The sequence below is a fragment of the Phoca vitulina genome, unplaced genomic scaffold (genome assembly GCF_004348235.1).
Source record: "Phoca vitulina isolate PV1807 unplaced genomic scaffold, GSC_HSeal_1.0 scaffold1, whole genome shotgun sequence".
Taxonomy (NCBI): Eukaryota; Metazoa; Chordata; class Mammalia; order Carnivora; family Phocidae; genus Phoca; species Phoca vitulina.
Window position 1 is genome coordinate 77,885,535 of NW_022589704.1, and position 12,686 is coordinate 77,898,220.

Sequence of the window (12,686 nt, forward strand, 5' to 3'; positions counted from 1 at the left end):
TTTAATTGTATTTGAAGTTTATTACCCTTTCAGTGTTTTCCTCCAAAAAAGCCAATCATACTCCAAATTCCTGAGCTTTGAAACCTCCTTGAAGAAAAGAGAAGTCATAATAAATGATATCATCAGCCCCCCCACTTCTTACTTGGTCTTCTGCCCTCTCCCTGGCTCCTCTCCTGCTTCAGTGCTTGCCAAAAGCCAGCTGTCTTTTGCCTGACCTTCCTCCTGGTCTGGAAGTCCCTTTAAAAGTGTTGTGCAGTCTCTCTAGACAACTACATTTCTTGGGTGGGGGGATGAGTGTGGTGCATGGTTCTTGCCAGTTTGGCCTGCCTTCTTAACCTCCTTGGAATTCTGGTACATAAATTTTCTCTATCTAAACGAATATGTGTATATATTATTTATTTATTTCTACTTCCAAGGTATGAGGCTGAAGATTTCCTCTCTCTATTACTGATACTCGATATTCATCTCATTAATTTTTTTTTACCAATCTAAAGGGTAAACAACTTGTATCTTGTTGGTTTAATGTACATTTTTTGATACCTAGTAAGGCTGAGCATCTCTTTAACTATATTCACTGTCCATTTGTTTTTTTCTTTTTCTGTGAATTGCTTCCTTATAACCTGTGCTCATATTTCCATTGTGTTCTTTTCTTTTTCTCACATAAATATTGAAATAAGAACTCCTTATAGATTTTGATTATTAGTACTTTGCCTGTTGTACTTGTTGCAAATATATATATTTTTCTTTTCTGCCATTTAACTTTTGTTAGAGTCTTTTCTTGAATAGAAGTTTTAAACTTTTAAGTAGTTTTGGTGGTCTTTCCTTCTATGTTTCTTGGCTTGTTTTCAATATTCTTGCTAACCCCAGGGTGATCATAGAAGTTATACTATATTTAGTGCTACTAATGTTATAGTTTTAGGGTTTATATCTTTAATTCACCTGGAGTATATTTATTTGTTCGCATTTCTATGCCGTAAAATAAGAATAACTTTTTCCCCAGATGTTTAGCCAGTTGACTCAATGATTTTTACTGAATAGTCTGTCCTTGCCCCTGATTTGAAAAGTCCTCTATTAAATTCCTATATGTGTGTATGTGTGAGTTTATACACGTACATCTGTTTCTGTACTTTCCATTTTACCCATTAACCTCATAGGATTTCCCTGGAACTAGAGGAGAAATGGAAATCACCCAGAGATCCTGAGAAGATGGGAAAAGACAGTGTAGTCTCAGTGTAGACATTTAAATTAAACTATATTAATATATATAAACATATATATACAACATATATATATGTTGAACTATGTGAATGTGTTACAAATTTAAAAGTTAAACTAAAGGGGTGCCTGGGTGGCTCAGTGGTTAAGCATCTGCCTTTGGCTTGGGTCATGATCCCAGGGTCCTGGGATCGAGCCCCTCATCGGGCTCCCTGCTCCGCGGGAAGCCTGCTTCTCCCTCTCCCACTCCCCCTGCTTGTGTTCCCTCTCTCGCTGTGTCTCTTTCTATCAAATAAATAAAATCTTCAAAAAAAAAAAAGTAAAAAATAAAAGTTAAACTAAAAATATAAACTGCACAGTCAAAGTTCTGGTGTTGCTTTGGTTATTTTTTTTTTCTGTTTCCCCAATGTTTATTTTTATTTTAAATTTCTTCTTGGTTACTTTAGAATTATTCCTTTAATGCTGTGTGTGTGGTGGAGGGTGTGGGCGTGCCTCAGAGTGTGTTACCACATTGCATTTGAAAGTAGAAAGTTAAATCAAATATATATTTTCAAAAGTCATTGTTTAGATTTCCAATGTTTCATCCATTAATAACCCACTAATTTTGAAGGAATGGGATATTTTTATGGTAGTTTGCCTGGCATAGTTGAGAAAAAATGTTGCTAGAATCCTTCACTATGGCTTTGGCTTGCATATATGCTCTGTTTCATTTGCATATTGCCTCAAGGGAACTAATATTTGACTACATGAAGTTTGACCTAGCCCACATGGGCCATCTGGGAGAGGAGTTTCACTAGTCAGTCACTCAGTGACTGAAATGTGAGAAAAGATTGAGAGCCAAGGATTGCTTTCCTCTGAGTCTCTTACAAGGATGTGACCCAGACTGAAGAATCGTTACATATTTGCAGTGGATTCTGCAATTATATTATAATAGTGGGTTTCCTAGTTTCAGAATCACCTTTGTGTTTTGCCCGTAGCTCAAAATATTCCATTTTATCAGGTTTTGTTTGTATTTAATAAAAATTTTGAGAATAAGAAATTATGTAGTTATTATGTTACAGGTTCACACCACTTGTCTATATGCTGCCTGTCATATAGTAAATATTAGTTTTAGGTAAGCAGATGATCTGTACTGTGGGTCTTCACAGAAAATAACACTTGTCAAACCAAAAGTTACTTTTTCACTCTAGTAAAATTGAAGTAGAAAATGTGATTTGGAGAAGAGTTTTAAAAGAGGAAAAAGGGATGTTAATAATACCAAAAAGAGCAGGAATTTCTGTAAAAATTTAAGAAAGAATTAGTATAATAATTTATTTTAAATATTTTTGACTTCAATGATGAGCATCCTCTACACCTACTGGTATGCGTGGGTGTGACTCCTAAAATTCTTTTTGTCATTTGTCCCACTAAGACTCTGCAAGTTTTAGGCTGCAATCTCTTTATGGCTGGTACATATTTATAGAAATCTTTTCTCTCGCTACTTCACTTAACCAATATCTAGCTATTCTGTTGATAATGGACATGGCAGACAATTAATAGTCTATTATGTAGGGCAAGAGCAGGTCTCAGATAGCTACCTCAACATTTATGTAGTATCCATTCAGCAGTAAAAGTACTAAATGTTTGACATAATTTTTTGATATTGTTACTAACCCTTTTCCACATTAGTTTTTGTTTGTTTGCTTGCTTCCCTATACTAAACACTGTTTCCTAGAACCGGGTGACTTCTTGCTCCACTCCTTACCCTAGATGGGCCTCTCCTCCCAGGAAATGGGAAGAGCAGTTCACTTCCTAGAGGGCACTCTGAGTGCTCTTCTGCCTTTTCCCAGTCCCAGGCAGTGATGTTGAGGCGTCAACCAGGTGGAGTGAATGTGCAGCTCTATGATTTATTACTCAACTGACTAGTCAATCGTTATGGGAGAACTTGTGTGTTACTAGGACCCAGGCAGCCTCTTGAGTGTGCAGGCTCATGGCAAGCCTTTGATATATCACTGGAATTATTTCTGTCAGTACCTCTTGATCTGCCTAACCAAACCCTCCCAAACTCGTCCTGTCTTCTCTCCAAGTTGCGGATAACTAGACCACTTGAGATTCTATCTCTAATTACCATTTGCTTTATTTGTATGTGGATTATTTACTTTTATTAGCATCAGTGGGAATCCCACTGCCGGGCGTTCTGGGAGTCGAACTTGAACAATTCCGTCTCTGCTTTGACTTTCTGTTTGGGAAAACTCCAACTAAAGTTGGTTCACCTCACTTTTGGAAATGTAGCTTGGTGCAGTTCCCTCATTCTTGTGTTAGCTGTCTCCCCATAATTCTAGGTGAACTCCCTGCCCACATTCCTCTGAAGCCACGGCTTCTCCCACACTATTTATGCTGGACCCTGACGAGGTCACTTCCTTTGGGTGGGTACCTGGCGCCTGAGCGATACTGCCCTCCAGCACCACCACCATGGGCTAGATCTCAGCTCCTCCTTCCAGAACTATTGCCACCGCCTTCAGAGTGCTCTCCCCTTCTCTCTGCTTGCTTCTTTCCTGCATCTTCCTAACAAATTATTTTTCCTAAAATATTTTTTTCCTTATGTCACTTTCCAAGGACTTAGATTGTTGGTAACTCATCAAATAAAAAACAAGTTCTTGTGCGTCAAGGCTTGCCGTGACTTCTGTGCTCTGGTCAGTCCAAGCTCTGTAGTGCTCCCCAGCCTCTCCCCAGTCACCTGTATCTTTAAGCCATCGTACATTTTATTAAGATAAATCCCACTCTGCTCAAGTTTTAGCCTATTCATAGCTCCTCTGTGAAATCTTCTTTAATAGTTAAATCTTCATTCCATAGCCTTTCCCATCTCAATTCTAAGAGCATTGAGAGTCTGTAACACATAATTTAGCACTTTTATCTTCCTAGGGTTATTTTGTTCTGGATCTGTTAGGAAGTATACTTGGTCACTTAGAAGAGACCTGAATATGACAACTATTTATTTGTTTCTCATGTAGTGAGGTGTCAGGAGGTAGGGAGCTCACAGTTGCCACAGTGGCTCCTTATGGCTCTCCGTTCTTCAGTCTCCTCAGGTCTGGTCCACAACTTCAAGATACAAAGTGCTGCCTTAGCTCTGGCAAGAAGAAAGAAGGGGAATACGTGGTCAGCCTATTTTAAAAAGCTTTTCTGGAAGTGCTGTCCATTGAAAGGTCACCATCTTCTGCAGGGAAATGTAACCGTTGAGACGTTCACATCACTGCTCCCCCAAATCGAGGGAGACTGTTAGTAGGGAGTAAGGGAGGATGGTTACTATGGGCCCCTCTCCGTCCACAGGATACACGGATGACTGTGAGGCTCCCCATTCACTGTAACTGCAGGGACACACGGCAAGTGTCTGCTTTGCTTTCCTGAGCAGTGGTGACACAAGTAAACTATAAATGTTTGATCAATCAGGATGTCCCCTTTGGTCAAGAAGACTATTTCCTTTTTACTTTGTCTCCTACTCTTTACTCTTTTCCCAGAAATATATACAAAGAGATTAAAAAAATTTAAACAGCTATAGAAGATAAAAATAAATGTGAAACTTGTTCATTTACGAGCACTGTTTTGTTCTGTTGAAGGAAACAATTACATAGGTGTATCTGGATCTTAATGCTTAGACTACTGGATTATAAAATTCCACAAATGTCTAATAAATGCTCTTCAGCATGGCACACAATTCTGGGACTATGTAACATGCAGATTTTTTTTTGACATCCATCTTAAACGTGCAAGCTTTGGGGGCAATTAATGCAGTGGTTGTCTCATGCAAGTAAACTGGCTTTGTATTCTTCTCAGAATTTAAACAAAGGATATGCGTGATAAATATTTGCAATATGTGATGCTGTTGTGGGTGGTCATTAGGAGCTTCAACTGGAGGGTGTTTTCCTACCTTTGTCAGACACAAAGCAAGCCTCCTTTTGTCTCCTGATCACAGCTCTAATTTTCCCAGCTGGATGAATTCACCAAGTTGAGAATCTAAGAGGCCTTAACGTTAGCAGAATCTACAAAGCACCAGAGGGGCACGAAAGCTGCGCTGGAAACATTCGCTCTCCAGGCTTGGCGGTGTGGTTGCCACAGCTACCAAAGCTGCTGCTTTCTCTGCTTTGTGTTCACGTGGGAAGAGAAGCTTTCAAGGTGACAGTGGCTTCATTATATAACTGACATTGCAATTCGTTTGCTTTAATATTCGCATTTTAATCTATGGTGCCTAGTCCTCAATAGGACTTACCTTTGAGAATACTGTTAGGTAGGGGGATGGATAGACAAAGTTTTATACGATCAGGAGGACATATCATAGAGTGCATGAATCTGTAATTATGATTTTTTCCTGGACTTTGCGGCCACTCATACCATGGCTTGAACTGACGTTAGGGAGCTAGCTGCATTGCTGCACCAGCCACAAAGAGAATATGAGAATCACTGATTCAGATACATACACATTATATGCGCCAGTTTTAAAATAGGAATTAAGATGAAATCACAACAGCCTGTCCTTGGTGAAGTTTAAGTAGGTATCCATGTATAATTAACTGGAGAGTCAATTTGAAGCCTTGAAGTTCTACACTTTATTTAATGATCTTTAAGCACTATGTATAAAATATTAATTGCAGGTGAGTGGGCTTCATTTAAAACCAAATCCTATACATAATATAATTGACATACCACCTTCTCTAGGTGAAATCGCGTAGTGACAGATATATAAGAATGTGTTAACAGTGGGTTTACAGTTTATCTGTTTCCATTTCTTTTCATAAATATACATTATCAATGATAAAGAGGTCTCAAAATTCCCTCTGCTATCTTGTCTGCAATCTCAGTTTTGAAGAGAATGCGTTTTGTCCCTTCTTTTTGATGGAATGGCATTATCAACAGCAAAATACTGTGTGGTGTTTCGTTTGTTTTGCTCAGGTTAAGAAGGAGCAGCTGAAGCACTGCTTATGAAATTTAACTAATTTTTCTTTGTTAAAAGAAGCCTCCCTTGACCACTGTTTGCAGTTCGTTAGCAGCTTCTATCAGGCCACTGGTGGGAAGGAGACAATTTTTTGGAGCACCTGTTGTGTTTTTCTCTCACTTTGTGTATATTGTCTCCTTCAATATAATACTATTAAGTATTATTATTATGTTGTATTGTATGTATTAAGTATTACATATGTATATGTATGTATTAAGTATTACTAATTTATTTTACAGATGAGGCTAAGGAGAGGACTTTTACATCCACAATCACAAAGCCAGTAAAAGAGACATAGTGGTCTTTCTAACAAAGACACAGGTCTTTCTAATCCCAAAACCCATATTCTTTTCACCAACTTGGGGAGACACACCCTGCCAAGATGACTTCAAATTTGGAGAGATGGTATGCTGTAATTTTTTTTTTTTGTTTTAATTTTTATCAGTCATTAAATTACCTACAAGAAATGTGATGTAAACATTGTTAAGTATAATCTATATACTGGATGCCAGGTTTCATCCCCTGCAACCATTTCCCCTGTCTCACCACAAAGACCTCCAATTTTCTTTGGGGGATACTTTTGGGTCCAGGGAAGCCAAATTTAACTCTGGTTTCAATGGTGTGTGATGTGACCCAGGCTAAGCCAATCAGATTTTTGTTCCTCTGGTACTATGATTAGTTCAACAACTCAGCGTGGAACCTTAGTTTGTCTAATCAGTATGAGTCTCAAGACTTACTTTGGAATGCTGGGGCAAAGGTAATTCTGTTCAGTGAATTAACATACGGTTATATTTCCCAGCCCCATTGACTTCAGACTAGGGCATAAAACTTACTTTGTTTAATGACATATAAGAAGAAGTAGTGTGTGCCACATAGTTGGAGTTGGAGCTTTAAGAGCCCACACTGTGTTTCCACTCTTTGCCCCCCCACCACCATAATACTGGCAATGTCCCACGCAGGGTCTGCTCCAGCAGCCTGGGTCCTGGAATAAGGACTATGTGAAACAGAGCTACAGTTGACCTACAATGAAAATGTATAGTGAATGAAAAATAATTTTGGGGTGTCTGGGTGACTCAGTCAGTTAAGCATCCGACTCTTGATTCTGGCTCAGGTCATGATCTCGGATTCCTGGGATCAAACCCCACGTTGGGCTTCCAGCTCAGTGGGGAGTCTGCTTGAGGATTCTCTTTCCCTCTGCATCTCCCTTTGTGCATGCTCTCTCTCTAGTAAATTAATAAATCTTTAAAAAAAGAAAAAACCTTTTGTTGATGTGAGCCATTGGAATGTGGGAGGTTTTTTTTTGTTTTTGTTTTTGTTTTTGTTTGCCACATAACTTAGTGTAAATGGTAGGCTGTGGAGGTGAGTCTCGGAAGAACTGCAGCCATTTTTGCCTCATGAAGTTAGCCTAATGGGAAAACTGGCATAAGAAGGAAGCAGAGTTAGGGAAATCATAGAGAAAGACAGAGGGAATTCTAATAATGTCACAAACCCTTAGCTCATAGTTGTAGTCATCCCTACAGCTGAAATTTTTATTTAAGTGAATCTTTTTTTTTTAAGATTTTATTTATTTATTTGAGATAGAGATCACCAGCAGGGGAAGGGAGGGGCAGAGGGAGAGGGAGAAGCAGGCTCCCCACTGAGCAGGGAGCCCCATGCAGGGCTGGGTCCCAGGACCCCAAGATCATGACCTGAGCTGAAGGCAGATGCTTAACCGACTAAGTCACCCAGGTGGTCTTAAGTGAATCAATATATTTGCTTAAGGTAATTTTAGTTCAGTTTTCTGTTACTTGCAACCAAAGCAAACAAATTACTTTATGCATCATACCATAAATTCTACTTCACTTTCCTTCAACAGTCATCTGAAATAGCCTTGAAGCCAGCCCAAATAATTTAAGTTATAAGGTCCTCAAAGTCACTAGCCAGATCAATGCTGACAAAGGAAGAAAGCCACTCAGTAGGCAAGTTTAATATAAAAGTAGGTGGATGCCAAATAAGAACTATGTAAGATTACTATGCTTAGTAACAAGATTCAAATGATTTCTTCAAGGATAAGTGAAGATAAGTGAAGAATTTACACTTTTCAAAACAATGCCTATTTACAAATGTATAAACAAAGATTTCTAAAGAGAAGGGTTGGGGGGAGGCATAGGGGTCATGGAGCGATGCTGTGAAAGACCCCTCCCATGTTACAATAAAGGGTGTCAAACACTGGAATTTTTTCCCTGATTAATCATTGAAGGAGGCGCCTGGGTGGCTCACTCGGTTAAGCGTCTGCCTTCGGCTCAGGTCATGATCCCAGGGTCCTGGGATCTAGCGTCCTGGGATGGAGCCCCACATCGCTCCCTCTCTTCCTAGCTGTGCTCTCTCTTGCTATCTCTGTCTGTCTCTCTCTCAAATAAATAAAATCTTTTTAAAAATTCATTAAAGTTTTTTCATTGAAAAACCTGAAATTAAGCAAACTATGACAAATAGGTTATAGATAACAACAAATGGAACCTATAACACTTACAGAATTGTGAGATTTCCCTTAGAAGAGTGAGCACATTGTTCTCAAATGCTGCTACTGGAGAGGAAACTTCCCACTGAATTCCCTGAAATGGCAGAATGGATGTAAAATTGGGCCTCACCATGGCCAATTTTTCTATTCCAGCAGAGGTAGTTCCTTACTAAGGTCAGAACACTTTCCTTCTTTGAAATAGTCGTCAGCTTATAAATTTTCAGTGTCTACCCCCAAAATGTGAGTAGACATTTGAAAGCAGAGAACTGAAACCAAAAAGTAAATAGTAATATTCTTAGTTAAGGCTAATGTACTAGGAAAACAGTCACCACAAAATTTTAAAATATAATACCTTTGAATAGTCTCTGTGCACTGAAAAGTTTGTATTTAATTTTTCATTTTGTTTCATTTCTTATTTATTTAAAAAAATTGAATAGGGAATACGTTTACATGATTAATACACAATACAAAATGGTATATAGTAAAAAGTTTAGTTCACACCTCTACTCTCATCAGCCCCATTTTTCTCTGACACCAACTGGTCACCATATTATTAATTACTGAGTATTCTTCCAGAATTTCTTTATGCAAGACCAAGGAAATGCAGATATGTATTGTTATGTCCTCTCTTTCTTCCATAAAATGTAGCACAGTATAGACTGTTCTGTATTTTGCTATTTTCACCCAGTGATACCTCTTGGAGGTCTTTCTTTACCAGTAGCTCAAGGGCTTTGCCTTTTTTTTCTTACATTTTCATAGTCAGTTCTCATGGCATGCATGTACAGTAACCTATTTAACCAGTTCCCTAATAATGGAAGGCTGGATTATTTCCAATTTTTACTAGTACACACAGTGCTTTTGATAAATAACCTTTACATATGTTGCTCCATACATGTTCATTGCTTATTTTCAGAGAATGAAAATAAAGCCAAGTCCTAAAAATAGAGTTATCCTCAGTTTTGGCAAGCTTCTAAATCTGAGAGCTCACTTGGGTTATTTTTTGCTACCTAAACTTACTAATTTAGTTTTTCACTCTCTAGCACATTTAGCCAAGAAAAGTGGCTTTCATTTGTAAAACAATACAAGCTACCTAGATATTTGGAAGGAAGGGGCCACGTGTCATATATATCCATCGGGCTATCCTAGGACCTATGCAGAAATGTTGCTTCCCCAAAAAAATGATAGAAGAAAGGGTGATTTCCATAGAGCTACTAAATAACACATCAGAGCCCTGAAATATCTTGTCTTCCTTATATCTTGACTTCCATATTTAATCCTTAGGGTTTGTCCTTCGAATTGATTCTCATGAGTATCCCCTTCCCTTGCATTCCTTTTCCCACCAGCTACATTGTCCAAAAATGGTTGCTCTATACCAATGCTCTTTTTATTCCAACTGTGTGCATTCTGTTGCTGATGTATCACTTTAAAATAGCCCACTTGTTATATAATACCTATATCAATTCTTTTTTGTTGTTGCTGTTGTTTTCTCAAGGAATTCTTTGGGTAATTACTTTAATGGAATCTGGTTTTTGATGATTTATCCCCCCCCCCAACCCTCCTCCCAAGCACCCAGTAGTAAATTTAAGACACGGGTAAGATTTTGTGGGGTTTTTGTTTGTTTGTTTTTTCCTTTCCTCCCTTCTTAATCACAAGCTGTTGGAATATTAATTAAGCCAACATTTTAAATTAATATGTTTTTATAGGTTAGTATCTCTACAAGAAACCAATATTTCCAACTGTACCCAGTCTGATCTCTGCATCTCCCCCTTACAGAACAACGACTTCCGTGAGTCACCTTTTCTGGTTTCAGTTGTTGGCACCATTACCAGCTCTTCTCAGTGACTCTAGCATCCATACCATGCTCTCTACTGGTCACACACATCCCTGGAGTTTTTTTTTAGAATCTGCAGCTCACGCCTTCAGGATTGCTTTGAAGAGAAAAGTATGAATGGAGAATGGGAGGTACATTCTTACTTTCTTTTCTCAGTAATGATGTTTATTTCACTGCTTGACTCATTACCATCTTCTTCTTTTTTTTTTTTTTCTTTCTTACTGCCTATGTTTTTGCTCCCTAATGCGTAAATTCCTGTCCTTTATGGGTCTCTGTGTAGGTAGTTTTTCTTCCACTGCCTTTATGTGCCTTCTAGAATTCTGAAAGCAAAGTTCTCCGAAATGTAAAAGACCTACTAGTATACTGGGAATAGTTTATTGGTTTGGTTTGTTTAATTATAGTCAGACGTAAGTCAACGTTCCTACAATTCTTTTTATAAAAAAAAATATGATACTTAAGTTGGTTTAGGATGGTTTTAAATAATTCTTAGCCATTTGCTAGCTGTTCCTTCTTAATATGAGTTAAGGGGTCTGATTCTGTATTTGTGCAGTTTTACATACATATTTACATACCAGTCACAAAGGTAGATTCACCCAAATATATACACTGCATGTTTTTACACGGCTGCAAAGATAACACTATTGGTTTATGAATTCAAACTCATTTTCTGATATAAGTGAGAAAAAACCAAAACATGATTTTTCCAGTGGTTGTGGTTACCTTATGATGATTAATCCTCCAAAATATAATTATTTGGACAACAGGATTTTGAAAAGAACAAAGGGCAGGAAAAAAAAAGAAAATAGCAACAAAGAGAGAGGAAATTATGTTTCACCAGATTGCAGGGCTTAAATTGTGGTTAAACTGATGGCCTGCCTGATATTCTAAGGCTGATTACTCCCTCCCCGGGGGGATATTATAAACAAGGAGTTACTATCAAAATATTTTTTATTTGTCTGAAAACTAATTTGCCAAGCCTGGAGATCAGAGGAAGAGGCAGATGGGAAAAGCAACCTGCTCCGCTGCCTCTGAGGAGTCAGCTGCGGGGAGAACTCGACCTGCGGGATGGAAATGTCACTCAAGCCCTGAAGCTCCATAAATACCAGGAAAGAAGACAACACCAGTCTCCCAGCCCACGGCCCACAAAGCCACTCTCTCTTCCAGCAGGTATTAAACATTAATGACCATTCCTATAATGAGGGGCAAGAACGGCTCTCGGCAGGAGCGCTGCCCAGTCACGCGGGTAGAGTTGGACTGTCAACAGCAGTGAGCTTCACCACTTTTTCTTGCCCTGCTCCTTTTATCCCTCTGAGAATCTTCAGCCTGAAGGTAATGAAGTGCTTCCTTTATCACTCTGTATCATTGAAATATTTATCTGATTATTTGAATAAAAGATTACTGCAACAATGGTAACTCCCTGCGTATCCTCAGACTTCAAAAGGGAAAAGGAAGCTTGATGAATAGAATAACACCAAGGCACTTGGCAATAAGCTTTACAAATAACAAAAAGAATGCTCTGAGAAGTTGCAGCTTGTTTACAGCTTGTAAACTCACACATGATGCTAAGCGTGGGACTGAAACCGAAGCAACAGTTGGCCTTTGGAGTAATAATTTAGACAGCAATAAGTTTCAAAGTTGGTTTTCTTTTTCCCCTATACCTTTGAGCATTTCTAAATACATTGCTGCCGTCTTGCTGAGTCCCTGAAGATAATGTGCATTCATTAAGGCAGTTGTTTCAGGATCCATTTTACTCCATCCTTGCTTGTGTCATGGGTTTTGTTTCCTGGTAAGCACGAAGTACATAAAAGCCTAAATAGAGGTGGCCTCTGATTTCCACCTCCCTGGCTGTGGGTTTAGTCTTTTGCAGAGGAATCCTCCCCCAAGCACTTCTTGGAGTAAACACAAGAGACAACGTGAGTCCACAAATGAGGCCTTGCCCTCACTAATTGCCATGGAAGTTCACCCTGACACTTGGCCATCCTGACCCCAAGGCCCAACAGAGCCACGGGCCTGTTTATGTTGCCGTAGCTGTTGTCTTGATACCATTGGAACTGGTCATCAGCGCCCAGCCTCAAAAATCCAGTGAGGTGAGCAGGACCCCCCTGTGTCCCCCCTCCCTGGGGAGTGAGGGCGGGGAAATGCCATCACAAGTTTGGTTTTGCTCATAATCGTCCCAG

General features: G+C 39.0%; 1 long non-coding RNA gene across 1 annotated transcript; it reads left to right on the forward strand.

The window, feature by feature from the left end:
• The first annotated feature begins 5,189 nt into the window (after positions 1-5,189).
• LOC116644698 lies at positions 5,190-10,514 on the forward strand. The gene is made up of 3 exons (XR_004301809.1): positions 5,190-5,364; positions 6,421-6,586; positions 10,452-10,514. It is a non-coding gene; the product is annotated as an uncharacterized LOC116644698 (long non-coding RNA).
• The last annotated feature ends 2,172 nt before the right edge of the window (positions 10,515-12,686 follow it).